Source organism: Pelodiscus sinensis, chromosome 5 (genome assembly GCF_052426305.1).
Source record: "Pelodiscus sinensis isolate ZL-2025 chromosome 5, ASM5242630v1, whole genome shotgun sequence".
In the NCBI taxonomy this organism is placed as follows: Eukaryota; Metazoa; Chordata; order Testudines; family Trionychidae; genus Pelodiscus; species Pelodiscus sinensis.
In genome coordinates, this window is record NC_143056.1 from 122,843,708 (window position 1) to 122,864,085 (window position 20,378).

Consider the following 20,378-nt stretch of genomic DNA (forward strand, 5'->3'; position numbering starts at 1 on the left):
CTTTAAGCGCAGCCCTCGGCTAGCCTGAGACAGCATCTCCACGCTCTAAGTCCTCCTCTGATGCCCTGCCGGCACTGCTTCCGGCCATCCTTAAGCCCTGTTCAGGGTCCACTCAATGTGGACTTGCTAGTTCGAATTAGCAAAACGCTAATTCGAACTAGTTTTTAGTTCTAGACGCGTTAGTTCGAATTAGCTTAGTTCGAATTAACTAATTCGAACTAAGTTAGTTCGAATTAACGTTGTAGTGTAGACGTACCCTTAGATCTTGTCTAGGCTAGAACATAGTGCCAGTTGAAACTGGTTTAAACTCATAAAGCTAAATTTTCTCATACCGCACACCCTAAGGATCTTTGACTCAGTTTCCTAATCTGTAAAATGGGGATAATAATACTTTACCTACCTCAGAATGCCATTGTAAAACAATCCCAGGGATGAAAATTAGGCTTTGGCTGTACTATGGACCTTACAGTGGCATAGCTATACCAATGCAGCTCTACTGCTGTGGTCTCCCGTGTAGCTGCTCTTTGCTAGTGGGAGAGAGCTCCCTCGCCAACATAATTAAACCACCCCCAATGAACAGTGGAGACTTTCTTCCACTGACACAGTGTAATTTGTGTTGGCAAGGGTTGTGGGTTTTTTCACACTCCTGACCAACAAAAATTTTGCTGACTAAATGCTGGTGGAGACAAAAGCTTACTATCTAAGTCCTGTGTGTGGTTTATAATGATCACATTGGTAGCCACATTCAGACACATTAAACCTACGTAGTATTTGCTTCAGTTCAATCTTGAAACATTCCATGCTTCCAAACCCCATTCCCGCCAGCAACAGAGTCACCGCTAAACTCTTAACACTACACAATGATTTGTAGATGGAGAAGAGAACTTCTTAATCCAAAACAGTCATGGGCAATTAAGGCAGCAGAAAGAACAAGTAGTTATCCAAAACGGTTGGCCAAGACACCAAGTCTTCTTCTCTGTTGTAAAAAATGTAGGATTGCCAGGGATCCAGTTTTTAACCGAAAATCCAATGGAAAAGGGACTGCCCCCAGCCCAGTGAAAATTAGTGAGTGAGGGTAGGTGAGGATAGCAAGAGATTGGAGGAGAATGGATGAGTGGGGTGAGACTTTGGATGGGGCAAGGATGTTTGGTCAACTTAGCCAAAAGCTTCCACCTCTCTCATCAATGTTTTTTTCCCCAAAAGAGGCCAAAACATTTGTTGAGTGCTGAAATCTAAGTTTAGCACCATCCTTTGCACTGGGCCTTGTATCAGTAGCTCAGAAGGAAGAATACACCTACTGAATCACCATCACAACTTGCAGCATACACGTTTTGCTTGGGAGTCGCCTGTTCAAGTGTTACCTAATCAGCTTGTCTAAATTTTTCATAACAAAATCTGCAGTCAGACAGACTACAAGCTGCGTTTCAGGTAGAAATTGCTTTTTGCTGAATTTCATTTGGTGATGTGAGGGTTAGAACATAACATAACATAAGAATGGCCGTACTGGGTCAGACCAAAGGTCCATCTAGCCCAGTAGCTTGTCTGCCGACAGTGGCCAGCACCAGGTGCCCCAGAGAGGGTGGACCGAAGAAAATGATCAAGCGATTTGTCTCCTGATATCACTCTCCAGCCTCTGACAAACAGAGGCCAGAGACACCATTTCTATTCCCTGGCTAATAGCCTTTTATGGACCTAACCTCCATGAAATTATCTAGCTTCTCTTTAAACTCTGTTATAGTCCTAGCCTTCACAGCCTCCTCTGGCAAGGAGTTCCACAGGTTGACTACACGCTGTGTGAAGAAGAACTTTCTTTTATTCTTTTTAAACCTGCTATCCATTAACTTCATTTGGTGTCCTCTAGTTCTTCTATTATGGGAACTAATAAATAATTTTTCTTTATTCGCCCTCTCCACACCACTCATGATTTTATATACCTCTATCATATCCCCCCTCAGTCTCCTCTTTTCTATACTGAAAAGTCCCAGTCATTTTAACCTCTCTTCATAAGGTTCAAACCTATAATTGAATGTGAATTCCATGGGAACAGACTCTCAGCAAACTGCAACCAAAAAAAAAAAAAAACAAAAAAAAAACCAACAAGCCCCTCTGACTTGAATTGCTAAATTTCATATGACTAGTACCAGGGCTGACCCTACTGAGTTTATAAGATACTACATGCCAAGATCTCAGCCAGCAGTGGTATGGCTGCAAGCCAGGAATGAATGAGAGAAGGCTAGTTTTTCAGGTTTCAGTCTTGTTGACACTGGTTTGTTTGATGTGACTGGTGTCTGGATGCAAGTAAGCTGAAGAGGGGGCAGAGCTGGCTTGACAGATTTGTGCGTGTGTGACAATGAAATGCCCGGACCAGTTGAAAGCGTTCATTCGTGTGAAGAACTTTTTATACGAGAAATTCATCCCAGGAAAGCAACAGTTATTCCAGAAATGTTTGGTCTAGTCTGAGTGGGGGCAGGAGAGTGCCCGCCCTCTCCCCCCTCCCACCCCACCCTCTGCACACACGCACTCCGTCCCCAGAATGCCTACTGCTTCAGCACTGCTCCTAGTGAGGAAACTTGGGCAGTGCGCCCTCCCCATGATGCTCCAGGGCCGGGGAGGCTGGGGCCACACTGTCTGGTGCTCAGGGGTGTGTGTAGTACTAGGAGGGCAATGTTAGCCAGGTCAAGGGCCAGTGGCCAGAATGAGTTGGAGGCATGGGGCAACAGCCACAGTGCAGGCTGTGCTGTGGTGGGCACGGATGGGCAGGGCCTCAGGCCGAAGGAGCAGGGTGGGGGAGTTAGCCTCCCTGAGCCAGCCATTCACCCCCACCCATGGACAAGATCCAGTTTCAGTGCTGAAAGATGCCCACTAACATGACTCGCTCCCCTCCCTCAGGGAGTCCCTAAAGGGTGCAAGCTTTGTGGATCAAATTCAGATTTGTTGGAATGAGACAAGCTGGTCAACTATAGCGTGGGTCTGTGTTTCAGAGGAAGGCTCAGATTTCATCCAGGTGGAGAATAAGACTTGCTTCAATATAAAGAAACTGTTTTCCGTGCTGTGATCATATTAGCTTATGATTTAGAGGCATTTAGATAGTTCAGGAGTGTATGTAATCACATTACAGACACATCACAATATAAATATGCAAGGAGCAGAATTAAGGCAGCACAAATAGCATTAATTTTTGCATATCCTTAAATATCTGAACATTCTTAAGGTCACATTAGTGTAGATTACTGTATTTGCAATAATTCTGCCAAGGAAGGATTAAAAAAAATAGTAATGCTTAAAATAAAACTCAGTGGATTCGGTTTCCACAAAGCTTTGAATTTTCCTTTGACTTTTTGGTTCCCACTACAGGCAAGCTGTGCAAAGCCACCACAGTTCTCATGATTTCCATCTGAAACTAATACTACCATGCTTCATGCAAAAGTTGGCAAATCATGATGAGTTTACAGTGAATCTAACCAAGTTTATTATTGCAGTGAAACCTGAAACCAAGCAAAATGCAGCTGATTTACATAAGAGTTTTGCATATGTCCAGTAATAGTGATTGGCCAAGCTTAATTCCCTGCCAGGAAGAGAGTCCAATGCAGTAAGGTTATATAGTACTTGTCTATTGATAGCTGCTGGCTTTCTTAAGGGAATTTCTTGGGATTTTTTATCTACCCCTTGTTCCTCTACCACAGAGTGACTTCATTTTTTAACAATACTGTGACGGATTTACGGGTGCGAGCACCTCGCGCCCCCTCTTTTTGATTCAGCGTAGAGCCGGGGGCGGGGCTCCGCGGACCCACCGCCTTCTTTCTTCTCCTTGTCCCCAGCCCCCTGGGCTTGTTGACCGGGCCGCCCAGGAAAGGGGTGCGATCACCTCTCGACCCGGGATGGCCGAGAGGGTTCGGCGAACCCCGAGTTCAGGCCCCCTCCTTCGGCCGGGGGGGGGGGGTGTCCGTGGTGTCTTAGGGGGTGGGGGTTGGGGACCTGACCCGGGCCAGCTTCTGCGGCGGGCACCGTCCGCCTTGCTTCCGGCTCTTGAGGGTCGTAGGAAGGGTGGGGGAGTGGGGGACCCGGGCCCGCCCTCACCACCGGGTCCCAGCCCGAGGCCCTAAGTGGAGTTGGCGTCTACGCGTCGCCCTCCACGGCGGATGGGGCGGCAGCCCCCGACTCCTCCGCCCACGGGCGCCAAAAGGGCCCTGCCTCGGGCTCCTTCCACTCCCTGCTTGTCCGCCCCGGCGATGGGGCTGATTGGGGTGCACTCACCGCGCCGAAGTCGGTGCGTCCCAGCGCGAGTCGCCAGCTGCTGACTCCTTCCTTCTTGGTCGCCCCGGGGGCCGAGCCCTTGGCGCCCCTGGAAGCCAGGGTCGCTGCCTCCTCGCTCCTGCCCCCCCTTCCGTCTGCCCGGCCGCCATCTTTATGGGCGCCGGGGAGTGACGTCCGGGCGTTCCGCCCTGTCCGTGCGCCGCCGCCGCCCCCGCCCTTTCCCCAGCGTGGGTTCGTGCCCCGTTTAATGCCGCCAGCCGAGGCGGGTGGGCTGGCTGCTTCCGCGCGGCCCGCCCCTCCCCCGCTCCCGGCGGGGTGCCCTGGGTTGGGCTTGCCGCGGCCCCAACTCCGGGGCTGCGATGCCGGTCGGCGCGCCGTTTGCGGCGCGCGGTTTCTCCCGAGGGGGGGGGAGTCCCGCTCCCTCCTCTAGTGCGGACCCCGTCGGGTCCGTCACAAATACCCTATGTATTATGATTACCCATTTTTTCTCCCCAATACCTAAGGCAATGTCTACACTGCAGCGCTATTTCAGGATACCAGAAGTATATTGAAATAGCTATTCCACGTCTTTTGAGCATGTTCTTTTATTTTGAAATATAACAGGCTCCCTATTCTGATGTCCCGGTAAACCTCAATCCGCAGGGGCTAAAGGATGTTTTGGAATAGTGCTTTATTTTGAAATTTGGCACTGTGTAGACAGCACCAAATTTCAAAATAAGCTATTTCAAAATTACCTTGAAATAAGCTACGCAATTTTCATAGTGCAAATTGCATAGCTTATTTCAAGTAGGAGTGCACTGTAGACACACCCTTAATGAAACACACCCCTTCATAGATCTACAGTACAATATGAGTGCAAACATATCCCCTCTTTCAAACTATAATGAACCATTAATAACATTGCTGATCATTTGTGGATGTCGGGTCGATACTGCATTAAAGATGTGACACACAGAAGTGGTATTAAGGGAGTGATCTATATCCTGTCTCAAACCATAGATCAGGATTACAATAAATTATTTACAACCTATCCCATAGTAGGGATCAGCACCCAGGGATGCCAGTGGTTACTGCTCTCTCTTTCCTTTTACTTGAAAAGTCAAAACAAAACAAAACAGCCACCAATAATTGCTCCAAGTAAGAGCCACTGACACACATGTATCACTGAAACATCTCGGATGTAAAACTAACAAAAACACATTTATTTTCAGCCTAAATTGTGGTTAAAAAGTCCAAGTATCAAAAACATTCACAAGATAAGAGTTTGCAAACATTTCAATTCTGAGCTATCAAACCATTTCAGATCAGTTTAGCCTTAATCTGCATTTGCATAAACTGCCATGCTGCCTCATGGGAAATGCACTTCGGGAACATCATTGCTCCATCCTTACATATGGCTCAACCTCCCTAGCAAGAATCTATGCCCCATGATGCATCATGATATCTCCCTTTGGCTGAACACTGCAGTGCATCATGGGACTTCTAGGATTACAGTGATCCCTTCTGGGACATATGGTGCAACCTAAGGATGTTAAGGACTAGTTGACTAGTCGATTCCTCCCACCCTGCTGCCTCTATCAAACAGAGGCAACAAAGGGGAAGGAGAGGGGTTATTTCAAAGCGGCAGGGCCACATGGAGCCCATACCAACCTCTGTGCAGTGCTGCCCCTTTGAAATGCTGCCTCCGCCCAGCTCCGGTTCTGAGCTCAGGCTCTGTGCAGCGCTGCCCCTTTGAAATGCCACAATGGCATTTCAAAGGAACAGCACTGCATGGAGCCCAAGGTCAGCTCCGTGCAGCCCTGTTTTCTTGTACATTTCAAAGGAGAAATGTGGAAGTGCCTATCAACTAGTCGAGTTTCTTTAACATCCTTAGTGCAACTAGCTAGCACAATCCATAAGGGAAATGGAGATATCAGGTACCAAAACGACAACTCACAAGATGCCATGGAAGCCCTGGCAGAGTCAGAGATTAATGGTAACCCAAATTAAAAGATTTCTTATGATTTTCTCTCAGAACAAAAATTAGAACTGGTAAAGCTGATGATCACAGAGGACCCCCTGGGGGCTGCTTCCCAGTGTGCTGACAAAGCCAGTGACACTCTCCTCCTTGCTCTCTGGGGTGTCTCACCACCCTGCCCTGCTGGATCAGATCTCCTGGTCTCCCCCAGTCTAGGCACAGAGTTGAGATCACCGCCCTGCTGAAGAGCAATACAGACACTAAGTCTCTTCAACTCTGAGGAGAACGTAGTTTCGGGCACAGCTTCCGGTAACCCAACCCCCACATGTGATCAGAACCCCAAGTAAATCATTCAGGTAAGCCCCCTTTAATACTGAAAGGAGGATGTACACACTGATTGCTCTCCCAGGTAATAATTATTTACAGTGGGCTTGATAGTAAATAAGAGTGATTTTATTATGTAAACAATAGGATTTAAGTGGTTGCAAGTAAAATAGTCAGCAAAGTAGATTACAAATTTAAGATAACAGAAAACGCATGGCTAAAACGAAGCACTGATTAGCATTTTCTTGCACTTCATTTGCATAATCTCTTCCAATCCGTTTTTGTGCAAGGGGTTTTTGCACAAAAACAAACAGTGCGGACGTTTCCTTTTTGTGCAAAACCCCCTTTTTGTAGACGATCCTTATGCCTCAATCTTGCGCAAAAAGGGGTTTTTGCACAAAAAGGAAACATCCACACTGTTTGTTCTTACGCAAAAATCCCTTGTGCAAAAACGGATCGGAAGAGATTATGCAAATGAAGCACGAGAAAATGCTAATCATCACTTCATTTGCATTGCCTCTTCCAGCAAAACCTGTAGTGTAGACATAGCCTGAGGGAAATACCCTTGATGGCTTTATTTGCACATTTAAAACCATAAACCATTCCATACTCTTTATATCTAACTCTACATACAAGAATGATAACTACACCAAAACAAGATATACAGATCCAGCAGATTGTGATGTTAAGATTGATAGGTTACATGAGGTAGTTTGTCCAAAGTATCTTCGAGTTATGCATATTTGTACCCATAAGTCAATTTCATAAAACATGGGTTGGGTGGGAGGGTGGAAATCAGCTACAACCATATTTTCTGTTGATAAAACCATGGCCTGAAAATCCCCAACTAAGGATGGCGCTGAGGGCATGAGCTATTTGTCTATAACTACCATCTCTGAACTTACATGGCTGTTGGATCACAGAGTCAATTGTTTTCAAAACAATTTCTTTTAGAGGGGCCTGGTTAGCCACGTGGCTGTGACATGTTGAACCTGTTTGCTGCTCCTGTTGTCATGGTTAGTAGAGCTGAATGAGCAGCTCGTATCCTCTCTTATAATCATTTGAGATTTTCAAAAATTTTCCCATCCCAAATAGGGATCCAAAAAAGGCTCACATTTTTGCAAACCAAAAATTAAATATTTATTTGTTTTGATAATTTAGGGTTTTTCCCCCCGTTTCAGCCATTTAAATTTCCCATCTAATTAGCTTAAATTTTAGAATGAAATGTCTTTTAGAACTACCAAACTGGAATTATTTGTTTTGAATAGGTCTTTCAAAACTTTTTTCAACATTTTTTTGAGTCCAGAAACTTGTCATAAGCAGACCTTTCCCATGAAAATGTTTGCATTAGAGAGATTGGCATTTTTCAGGGGAAAAGATGTTGTTAAAAAAATTCAGACAATATCTAATTGTCACTTTTTCCCCTTAACTGAAAGGGGGGCATTTGGCATTCTTATCGTTGTTCTTCTTTTCTTGTTTCCTGGCATATAGTTCTTTTGTAACTTCAAGGTTAATTGTTTTTGACTCAGGAAGTTTGTTGTAGATTAGGCAATAAGACTTTTATTCTTCTCCCTATGAGTCTCTGAACTGGTGATCCTCAAAAGTATTTCTGAAGTGAGTTGCAATAGTCTAACAAAACTATACATGAATCCCTTGAAAAAAACAGAGGATTTTATCCAGTTCTTTGCTATTTGCACATAGTTTTCTGGTAACCCATTTAGCATATATGGTGCAAGGGTCACTACACAGTAACAGATATTGAAGAATTACCAAAATGAAACAATTGTAAGTCAAAGGCCACTATCTGTTATTAATTCACTAGGAATTCCACAGCTAGCAAAGCGTGCTTGGCCATGTATTATTTTGCTACTTAATGTGCTATGCAACATCTCAGTTAAAAAAAAAAACCTGCTAGTAGTAGTGCACCATATGTACCCATTTAATTCAACTGCACTACCCTGGACCAAGAACACAGGGTTACAATATTTGTGTGTGCATGCTTTCCTTGTGCATGCATCACTGTATTGCCTACTTTGATACTGGGCTATGGGGAATGGAGGTGTATAGGGCAGGGCCTATGCCAACCAGCACACCAACCGCGGAACAGCCTGGGGAAAGTTTTCCCTATAGCTAGTTTCAAGCTAAGTGTGACTTACTTGAACAAGCCTCAGAGACAAGCAAGATGTAGAATCACTTCTTCCAGGCTGTCTCATTTCATTCCTGCTAGAAGTTGGAAAGAACAGGTGGCTTTCCACAACCCAGCTTCCAGGATCATCTTCCCAGGCGCCGCCATTTTTAAATGTCCCTTAGAGATCCTAATTCGAACTAACTACTCCATGCCGTGTGAAGCCACGGGCACAGAGTTTGGACTAAGGGACATTTAAAAATGGCGGCACCCGGGAAGATGCAAATGATGCCTAGGATATTTAAATCCTGGGCTTCATTTGCAAGTTCGAATGCCTACATTAGCCTCCCTAGTTCGAACTAGGGGGCTAGTGTAGACATACCCTAACTGAAAAATGACAATTGCAGAAAACCACACGAGGTTGCTTCATTAAATAAAAAGAAGCTGTTCCTGAGTGTTTAATATAAAAATACAGCCTTTGGGAAGTGGTGCAAGGATCTCAATTTTCATGGGAAGTGGGGTGCTGCAAGGAGTTGGCTGCATCTCCTTGATTCAGGGCCATCCAGTCCTGACACAAGTTAGGGTCTGATGCAGTAAAGGATCTGTCATAGTTCTACTCCCCTCTGTGTCCTGATCACACCCCTACCCCACACAGAATGCCCCCAATATACCTTCCTTCCCCTAACACCCAGTCGTGCAGGGGGGGCCTCCCAAGGAGGAGGAAATGTTCCATTCACCAGATTTCCACGAGCACAGAGCTCACCAGCAACAAGGTAATTCTTCACTTGATATTTCTGGATGCTTTAAGGCCACTGTGTGCCAGTTAGAAGAAGCAAAATAGTCTTAGCAAACCCAAGAATATAGCCCTCCTGCTTCAGGGCATAAGCTGGCCGATCTATTGGGAGGCAGGGCATAATCTACCTGCAAGGAAAGTATCCTATAATCTGTTGTGAGAAAGACACAAGGGCTACGTCTAGACTACATCCCTTTTTCGTAAAAGGGATGTAAATTAGACGTATCACAATTGCTAATGAAGCAGGGATTGAAATCTCCCCCGCTTCATTAGCATAAAAATGGCTGCCGCTTTTTTTCCCCGCACGGAGTTTTGTCGGAAAAAAGCGCCAGTCTAGACGCTGTTCTTGTGGAAAATAAAGCCTTTTCCGAAAGATCCTTTATTTCGTAGAGGGATAAGGGATCTTTCGGAAAAGGCTTTATTTTCTGCAAGATCAGCATCTAGACTGGCGCTTTTTTCTGACAACGCTCGGTGCAGAAAAAAAGCGGCAGCCATTTTTATGCTAATGAAGCGGGGGAGATTTAAATCCCCGCTTCATTAGCAATTGCAATACGTCTAATTTACATCCCTTTTATGAAAAAGGGATGTAGTCCAGATGTAGCCAAGAAGTAATTCTACTCTACTCTGCGCTGATTAGGCCTCAATTGAAGTATTGTGTCCAGTTTTTCAAAAAAGATAGAGAAATTGGCGAGGGTCCAGAAAAGAGCAACAAAAATGACTAAAAGTCTAGAAATCATGATCTATGAGGGAAGACTGAAAGAGTTGGGTTACTTTAGTTTGGAGAAGTGATGACTGAGAGGGGATATGATAACAGTTTTCAGGTACCTAAAAGGAGGGAGAAAAATTGTTTTCATTGACCTCTGAGGATAAGACAAGAACAGTGGGCTTAAACTGCAGCAAGGGAGGTTTAGGTTGGACATTAGGAAAAAATTCCTAACTGTTAGGGTGGTTAAACACTGGAATGAATTGCCTAGGGAAGTTGTGGAATCTCCATCACTGGAAATATTTAAGATCAGGTTAGACAGACACGTCAGGGATGATCTAAACAGTGCTTGGTCCTGCTATGAGGGCAGGGGTCTGGACTTCATGACCTCTTGAGGTCCCTTCCAGGTTTAGTGTTCTATACCTACTTCAAGGCATCTTGTCCATTGTCCGAAGCAGCTTGTGCTGACCACTGTAGGTGACAGCACAATGGACTAGGCAGACCAGCACAATGGACTAGGCAGACCAGCGGTCCTTACATACACACATCACAGAAGCCACGGCACTACTATCTATCCAATGCATCACTGTGATGGGTCCGCTGGGCCCCGCACTGGAGCCGCGGAAGCCTTCACTGCTTTTTTGACAGGCGGGGGTGGCCACACAGAGGAGGATACACTGCGCTACCAATTCGGGCCGCAATGCTGGGGTGCGCGGGCTACAGGCTGAATAGGGGAGCGCCTGACGTGGCCAGGCATGTAGGCGTTGGCGCGGCAGGATGTCCGGCCGGTGCGTCAGACAGCAGGCCCTTTCAAAAGGGCCACACCCTGTGAGACAGAGGTGGGGGAGGCAGGAGAACTGCAGGACTCCCAGGGAGGCAGAGAGACACCGGAAACAGGAGACGGACCGGAGCGGCGGTCACCCCAACCGGACCACGGCATCGCTGAGGGGAACAGAACCACAGCATCGTGAAAGGGAGTCTCCGGTAGGAATGCTGAGTCGGGTGAGGAGAAGAAGGACAGAAGAAGGGGAAGAAAGCAGCCTGGGGCAGGGCAGTATTGGGGCCGTGGGCTGACAAGTTATAGGGAAATGCCCCGTCAGACGGGTAGGGAGCTATCAGCCCCTACCCCTTAGGACCCTGGGCTGGGACCAGGTGGAGAGGGAGAGCCCAGGTCCTCCTTGCCCCCTCTAGAGCAGAGAGGGGCAAACCTAGCACGGTCAGTACATAATCCACTTAGCACAACTGATTATTGAACCTTGATCCTGCGGGGAACCGAGAATTCACAGGAATTAGGGGGTGACTTTAAGACGGTGGGTCGCTCAGGACCTGGCTCGAACTCATGGGTAGGGGTTTCTGGATGGATGGCACCGCTACAATCACCTAAAGCCAGGCAATCATAGAATCATAGAATCATAGAATCATAGGACTGGAAGGGACCTCGAGAGGTCATCGAGTCCAGCCCCCCGCCCTCAAGGCAGGACCAAGCTCCACCTACACCATCCCTGACAGATGTCTATCTAACCTGTTCTTAAATATCTCCAGAGAGGGAGATTCCACCACCTCCCTTGGCAATTTATTCCAATATTTGACCACCCTGACAGTTAGGAATTTTTTCCTAATGTCCAATCTAAACCTCCCCTGCTGCACTTTAAGCCCATTACTCCTTGTCCTGTCCTCAGAAACCAAGAGGAACAAATTTTCGCCTTCCTCCTTGTGACACCCTTTTAGATATTTGAAAACCGCTATCATGTCCCCCCTTAATCTTCTTTTTTCCAAACTAAACAAGCCCAGTTCATGAAGCCTGGCTTCATAGGTCATGTTCTCTAGACCTTTAATCATTCTTGTCGCTCTTCTCTGTACCCTTTCCAATTTCTCCACATCTTTCTTGAAATGTGGCGCCCAGAACTGGACACAGTACTCCAGCTGAGGCCTAACTAGTGCAGAGTAGAGCGGCAGAATGACTTCACGAGTTTTGCTTACAACACACCTGTTGATACAACCTAGAATCATATTTGCTTTTTTTGCAACAGCATCACACTGTTGACTCATATTCAACTTGTGGTCCACTATGACCCCTAGATCCCTTTCCGCCATGCTCCTTCCTAGACAGTCGCTTCCCATCTTGTATGTATGGAACTGATTGTTCCTTCCTAAGTGGAGCACTTTGCATTTCTCTTTATTAAACCTCATCCTGTTTACCTCTGACCATTTCTCTAACTTGCTAAGGTCATTTTGAATTATGTCCCTATCCTCCAAAGAAGTCGCAACCCCACCCAGTTTGGTATCATCTGCAAACTTAATAAGAGTACTCTCTATCCCAATATCTACATCATTGATGAAGATATTGAATAGTACGGGTCCCAAAACAGACCCTTGAGGAACTCCACTTGTTATCCCTTTCCAGCAGGATTTAGAACCGTTAACAACAACTCTCTGACTACGGTTATCCAGCCAATTATGCACCCACCTTATCGTGGCCCTATCTAAGTTATATTTGCCTAGTTTATCAATAAGAATATCATGCGAGACCGTATCAAATGCCTTACTAAAGTCTAGGTATATGACATCCACCGCTTCTCCCTTATCCACAAGGCTCGTTATCTTATCAAAGAAAGCTATCAGATTAGTTTGGCATGACTTGTTCTTCACAAACCCATGCTGGCTATTCCCTATCACTTTATTACTTTCCAAGTGTTTGCATACGATTTCCTTAATTACCTGCTCCATTATCTTCCCTGGGACAGACGTTAAACTGACTGGTCTATAATTTCCTGGGTTGTTCTTATTCCCCTTTTTATAGATGGGCACAATATTTGCCCTTTTCCAGTCTTCTGGAATCTCCCCTGTCTGCCATGATTTTTCAAAGATCATAGCTAAAGGCTCAGATACCTCCTCTATCAGCTCCTTGAGTATCCTGGGATGCATTTCATCAGGACCTGGTGACTTGCTGACATCTAACTTTCCTAAGTGATTTTTAACTTGTTCTTTGTGTATCCTATCTTCTAAACTTACCCTCTCTCTGCTTGTATTCACTACGTTAGGCACACCTCCAGACTTCTCGGTGAAGACCGAAACAAAGAAGTCATTGAGCATCTCCGCCATTTCCAAGTTCCCTGTTACTGCTTCTCCCTCCTCACTAAGCAGTGGGCCTACCCTGTCCTTGGTCTTCCTCTTGCTTTTAATGTATTTATAAAAGGTCTTCTTGTTTCCCTTTATGCCTGTAGCTAGTTTGATCTCATTTTGTGCCTTTGCCTTTCTAATCTTGCCCCTGCATTCCCGTGTTGCTTGCCTATATTCATCCTTTGTTATTTGTCCTAGTTTCCATTTTTTATAGGACTCCTTTTTTATTTTGAGATCATGCAAGATCTCCTTGTTAAGCCAAGCTGGTCTTTTGCCATATTTTCTATCTTTCCTACACAGCGGAATTGTTTGCTTTTGGGCCCTTAACAACGTCCCTTTGAAATACTTCCAACTCTCCTCAGTTGTTTTTCCCTTCAGTCTTGCTTCCCATGGGACCTTACCTACAAGTTCTCTGAGCTTATCAAAATCTGCCTTCCTGAAATCCATAACCTCAATTGTGCTGGTCTCCCTTCTACCTTTCCTTAAGATCATGAACTCTATTATTTCGTGATCACTGTCCCCTATACTGTCTTCCACTTTCAAGTTCTCAACTAGTTCCTCCCTATTTGTTAAAACCAAATCCAGAACAGCTTCTCCTCTGGTAGCTTTTTCAACCTTCTGAAACAGAAAGTTGTCTCCAATGCAGTCCAGAAACTTATTGGATAGCCTGTGCCTCGCTGTGTTAGTTTCCCAACATATGTCTGGATAGTTGAAGTCTCCCATCACCACCAAATCTTGGGCTTTGGATAGTTTTGTTTATTGTTTAAAAAAGGCCTCATCCACCTCTTCCACCTGGCTAGGTGGCCTGTAGTAGACTCCTAGCATGATATCACCTTTGTTTTTTACCCCTTTTAGCTTAACCCAGAGACTCTCTACACAGCTATCTCCTACGTTCATCTCCACTTCAGTCCAAGTGTGTACATTTTTAATATACAAGGCAACCCCTCCTCCCTTTTTTCCCTGTCTGTCCTTCCTGAGCAAGCCGTACCCTTCCATACCAATATTCCAATCATGCGTCCCATCCCACCAGGTTTCTGTAATACCAATGATATCATAGTTGTATTTATTGGTTAGCAATTCCAGTTCTTCCTGCTTATTACCCATACTTCTCGCATTTGTATATAGGCATCTAAGATACTGATTTGATCTTGCCTCCCTGTTGTGCCCTGACCCTCCTTTCTCCTTGCCATTATAGGCCGTAGTCCCCCCCATTTCCAACCCATCTCCCAGTCCCGCACATTCAGCACTTACCTGTGGGCTTTGCTCACCTGCCCCCGACAAACCTAGTTTAAAGCCCTCCTCACAAGGTTAGCCAGTCTGTGTCCAAACAAGGCCTTCCCGCTCCTGGAAAGGTGAACTCCATCTCCGCCAAGCAGTCCTTCCTGGAAGAGCACCCCGTGATCAAGGAAGCCGAATCCCTCCTGGCGACACCATCGTCGCAGCCAGGCATTCACCTCCAGGATGCACCTCTCTCTGCCCGGGCCCCTACCTTTGACAGGAAGGATAGAAGAGAATACCACCTGCGCTCCAAACTCCTTCACCCGTACTCCCAAAGCCCTGTAGTCACACTTGATCCGCTCAGTGTCACACCTGGCAGTATCATTTGTGCCCACGTGGATGAGTAGCATGGGGTAGTAGTCAGAGGGCCGGATAATCCTCGACAATGCCTCCGTAACATCTCGGATACGGGCCCCTGGCAGACAGCATACCTCTCGAGATGAGCTGTCAGGGCGACAGATGGGTGCCTCCGTTCCCCTCAGAAGAGAGTCTCCAACCACCACTACTCTACGTTTCCTCCTCGCAGTGGTGGCAGGAGACTGCTCAACCTTGGTGGTGCAAGGCCTGGTCTCCTCCACTGTGGGGGGTGACTCCTTGTCTCCTGCTGAAAGTAAAGTGTAACGGTTATGTAACAACACAGTGGGAGGGTTAGGAGCAGGGGTGGAACACTGCCTGCTGCCGGAAGTAACCAGCTGCCAGTGCTCACCCTGCACCACCGCCTCCTCCATAAGTGGCTGGTCAACAGTCCCACATCCTAGGACAGTGACCTCCGTGGACTCCACAGGAATACTGTCCAGGAATTCCTCATGGCTTCGAATGCTCCTCAGCCTGGCCACCTCCTCCTGTAGCTCTCCCACCTGCTGCCTGAGAGATTCCACTAGCAGGCACCTTTCACAACGGTTGTCTCCCCCAGCCTGGAGATCACTCAGTGGGAATTGCAAGCCACAAATACAGCAAGACCACACCAGGACCTGGGTAGAGGCATCCATGCTCAGGTTCTCTGTCTGGATACAGGCACAGGTGGAGGAGACAGGAGAAGTACTGGCACAAGCGCTACGGGTCTTCATCACCATCAGTCACTCCCTCTGCCCAACTCCCTCTTCAACTCCCCTGTCTGTAGTCCCCTGTCCGCTTCGCTCCCCTGGTCGCACTGCTCTGGCTTTTTAAAGCCTGCTTGCCTAGGTCAGGCCTGCCCCCTTCTGAGTCACACAGGGGAAGGCTGAGCCTGAGGCTAATCAGAGGCAATCAAGGGAACAATGGCAGGCTCTCAGTCCCAACTGCCACAGAAGCTGAAACTGAAACTGCTAGCACTCACCTGGAATCAGACTCTCAATTCACACCACTTCAAACTGTAAAATTCAAACAGTCAGGCACACACACACACTCACACCACAGCTTGTACTCTCACCGGGTAGCCTCTTCGGCGGTGGGGTCGCTTTGCTCTCCCTCTTCAACTCCCCTGTCTGCAGTCCCCTGTCCGCTTCGCTCCCCTGGTCGCACTGCTCTGGCTTTTTAAAGCCTGCTTGCCTAGGTCAGGCCTGCCCCCTTCTGAGTCACACAGGGGAAGGCTGAGCCTGAGGCTAATCAGAGGCAATCAAGGGAACAATGGCAGGCTCTCAGTCCCAACTGCCACAGAAGCTGAAACTGAAACTGCTAGCACTCACCTGGAATCAGACTCTCAATTCACACCACTTCAAACTGTAAAATTCAAACAGTCAGGCACACACACACACTCACACCACAGCTTGTACTCTCACCGGGTAGCCTCTTCGGCGGTGGGGTCGCTTTGCTCTCCCTCTTCAACTCCCCTGTCTGCAGTCCCCTGTCCGCTTCGCTCCCCTGGTCGCACTGCTCTGGCTTTTTAAAGCCTGCTTGCCTAGGTCAGGCCTGCCCCCTTCTGAGTCACACAGGGGAAGGCTGAGCCTGAGGCTAATCAGAGGCAATCAAGGGAACAATGGCAGGCTCTCAGTCCCAACTGCCACAGAAGCTGAAACTGAAACTGCTAGCACTCACCTGGAATCAGACTCTCAATTCACACCACTTCAAACTGTAAAATTCAAACAGTCAGGCACACACACACACTCACACCACAGCTTGTACTCTCACCGGGTAGCCTCTTCGGCGGTGGGGTCGCTTTGCTCTCCCTCTTCAACTCCCCTGTCTGCAGTCCCCTGTCCGCTTCGCTCCCCTGGTCGCACTGCTCTGGCTTTTTAAAGCCTGCTTGCCTAGGTCAGGCCTGCCCCCTTCTGAGTCACACAGGGGAAGGCTGAGCCTGAGGCTAATCAGAGGCAATCAAGGGAACAATGGCAGGCTCTCAGTCCCAACTGCCACAGAAGCTGAAACTGAAACTGCTAGCACTCACCTGGAATCAGACTCTCAATTCACACCACTTCAAACTGTAAAATTCAAACAGTCAGGCACACACACACACTCACACCACAGCTTGTACTCTCACCGGGTAGCCTCTTCGGCGGTGGGGTCGCTTTGCTCTCCCTCTTCAACTCCCCTGTCTGCAGTCCCCTGTCCGCTTCGCTCCCCTGGTCGCACTGCTCTGGCTTTTTAAAGCCTGCTTGCCTAGGTCAGGCCTGCCCCCTTCTGAGTCACACAGGGGAAGGCTGAGCCTGAGGCTAATCAGAGGCAATCAAGGGAACAATGGCAGGCTCTCAGTCCCAACTGCCACAGAAGCTGAAACTGAAACTGCTAGCACTCACCTGGAATCAGACTCTCAATTCACACCACTTCAAACTGTAAAATTCAAACAGTCAGGCACACACACACACTCACACCACAGCTTGTACTCTCACCGGGTAGCCTCTTCGGCGGTGGGGTCGCTTTGCTCTCCCTCTTCAACTCCCCTGTCTGCAGTCCCCTGTCCGCTTCGCTCCCCTGGTCGCACTGCTCTGGCTTTTTAAAGCCTGCTTGCCTAGGTCAGGCCTGCCCCCTTCTGAGTCACACAGGGGAAGGCTGAGCCTGAGGCTAATCAGAGGCAATCAAGGGAACAATGGCAGGCTCTCAGTCCCAACTGCCACAGAAGCTGAAACTGAAACTGCTAGCACTCACCTGGAATCAGACTCTCAATTCACACCACTTCAAACTGTAAAATTCAAACAGTCAGGCACACACACACACTCACACCACAGCTTGTACTCTCACCGGGTAGCCTCTTCGGCGGTGGGGTCGCTTTGCTCTCCCTCTTCAACTCCCCTGTCTGCAGTCCCCTGTCCGCTTCGCTCCCCTGGTCGCACTGCTCTGGCTTTTTAAAGCCTGCTTGCCTAGGTCAGGCCTGCCCCCTTCTGAGTCACACAGGGGAAGGCTGAGCCTGAGGCTAATCAGAGGCAATCAAGGGAACAATGGCAGGCTCTCAGTCCCAACTGCCACAGAAGCTGAAACTGAAACTGCTAGCACTCACCTGGAATCAGACTCTCAATTCACACCACTTCAAACTGTAAAATTCAAACAGTCAGGCACACACACACACTCACACCACAGCTTGTACTCTCACCGGGTAGCCTCTTCGGCGGTGGGGTCGCTTTGCTCTCCCTCTTCAACTCCCCTGTCTGCAGTCCCCTGTCCGCTTCGCTCCCCTGGTCGCACTGCTCTGGCTTTTTAAAGCCTGCTTGCCTAGGTCAGGCCTGCCCCCTTCTGAGTCACACAGGGGAAGGCTGAGCCTGAGGCTAATCAGAGGCAATCAAGGGAACAATGGCAGGCTCTCAGTCCCAACTGCCACAGAAGCTGAAACTGAAACTGCTAGCACTCACCTGGAATCAGACTCTCAATTCACACCACTTCAAACTGTAAAATTCAAACAGTCAGGCACACACACACACTCACACCACAGCTTGTACTCTCACCGGGTAGCCTCTTCGGCGGTGGGGTCGCTTTGCTCTCCCTCTTCAACTCCCCTGTCTGCAGTCCCCTGTCCGCTTCTAGGACACAGAAATCAGATCATGGTCTTAAAAAGGTGATTTTTATTAACAACCACACAAAAGAGAAAACTCACTTGGTGAAACATGACTGGGTTGCTAGGTGTTACAGGGCAACTGAAAAAAAAAAGGATTAAAACAATGCTTGGCAGCAAATGATTCCAGACTGTAAATAAACTCACAGTGTGTAACTTCATTGAGTCAACAGTGGAGAAAAAAAAACAAAAAACCCTCAAATGCTCCATTTCAGCCCCCACTGAGCCAGCCAGCCAGATTCTGTCTTAAGTCAGGCAACTCCATTTTTCATTCTGATTGAATCATTTTACTGAACTGAGACAGGAATAATCACGGAAGCATTTGTATTACTTACCAGCCAGAAGAATCTTCCTGCATTCCTCTATGCTCTAGCTGAGCACCCACATGATTTGAAAGTTATCTGGGGAGCTGAGAGTTGATGAAGAAACTGTATCTGTAGGAAGTTCTGTGACTAATTTTCATTGCAGTTTGTTATATCCAAGGCCCTGATAGAAAGGGAAAAGAGGGTGTAAGGCCTCTCAGGCAATTCTGGTAACACTGGGAATGAAGTATCCAAAAATATAATTCCTGGATAAATATATACTCTAATCTACTGCATCACTCTGTGCTCGCATAATCTACAGTCTCCATCAGTCTTCTGAAGTGCCTTTTAACTTCTCCTGCAAGTCTTGCAGAAGCACCAATCTGCATGTGCAGACTGGGTAACTGTGTTTCTACCAATCCATTTGGACCTACCATTACAGGTTGTGCTGTGTGCAAATGCAAGGTTGTGTGCACACAACCAGATGGGTCTGCAGACGCTGACAGGGCAGTAGCAGTCAGGCCACTGAACCTCCCAAAACAAAGCAATTAAGAACTCTCTAAGAAACACTGAGGTGGTGTTCATAGAATAGCAGGCAGCATTTTTCCTTCTGATTCAATACAGAACTAATACCATAGCAGGAGGTACTGTGTTGCTGGAGCTCCCATCTTTTGAATGAGATATAAAATGTTAGTAATGAAATGACATCTAATACTGCAGAAGAGTCAGCAGTTGCATCAGACTGATGTCAAAGTATACTTACATTGATCTCTTTGCCCAAAGTGCTATATCTTTTAGTCTTGTGTTTGTACAGCCCCTAGCATGACAGGGACCTGATCCATGCCTAGGGCTTCTAAGCACCACAGTAGTGCAAGACTGAAAATACCTGTACTAGGGATAGCCAACTAAGAAGAAACACTTAAACAATTCCCATTTTGGAACAGGAACAAACGCCACACAAATAGAACCACCAGGTCTGATAGGTATACAGCTGCTGGGCTATGTCCACACAAGAGGGCTACGTCTAGACTGGCATGATTTTCCGCAAATGCTTTTAACGGAAAAGTTTTCCGTTAAAAGCATTTGCAGAAAAGAGCGTCTAGATTGGCACGGACGCTTTTCTGCAAAAGCACTTTTTGCGGAAAAGCGTCCATGCCAATCTAGACGCGCTTTTGCGCAAAAAAGCCCTGATCGCCATTTTCACCATCGGGGGTTTTTGCGCAAAACAAATCTGAGCTGTCTACACTGGCCCTTTTGCGCAAAAGCTTTTGCGCAAAAGGACTTTTGCCCGAACGGGAGCAGAATAGTATTTCCGCAAGAAGCACTGATTTCTTACGTGAGATCGTCAGTGTTCTTGCAGAAATTCAAGCGGCCAGTGTAGACAGCTAGCAAGCTTTTGCAGAAAAACTTACCAGTCTAGATACAGCCGAGGGGTTTATTTTTACTCTGTAAACCACAAATGTTTGTGTCATAGATTTTAAGAAAAAAACAACAAATGGTCTGGTAGCACTTTATAAACTAACGAAACATGTAGATGGTATCATGAGCTTTCATGGGCATAGCC

At 47.2% G+C, this 20,378-nt stretch overlaps 1 long non-coding RNA gene across 1 annotated transcript in view; it reads right to left on the reverse strand.

The window, feature by feature from the left end:
- LOC149524371 (uncharacterized) overlaps window positions 1-20,378 on the reverse strand; it is a 79,296-nt gene that overhangs the window by 12,740 nt on the left and 46,178 nt on the right. The window contains exon 2 of the long non-coding RNA XR_016349713.1: window positions 18,848-18,998. This is a non-coding gene — a long non-coding RNA (uncharacterized LOC149524371). The remainder of the gene's footprint in view (window positions 1-18,847; window positions 18,999-20,378) is intronic.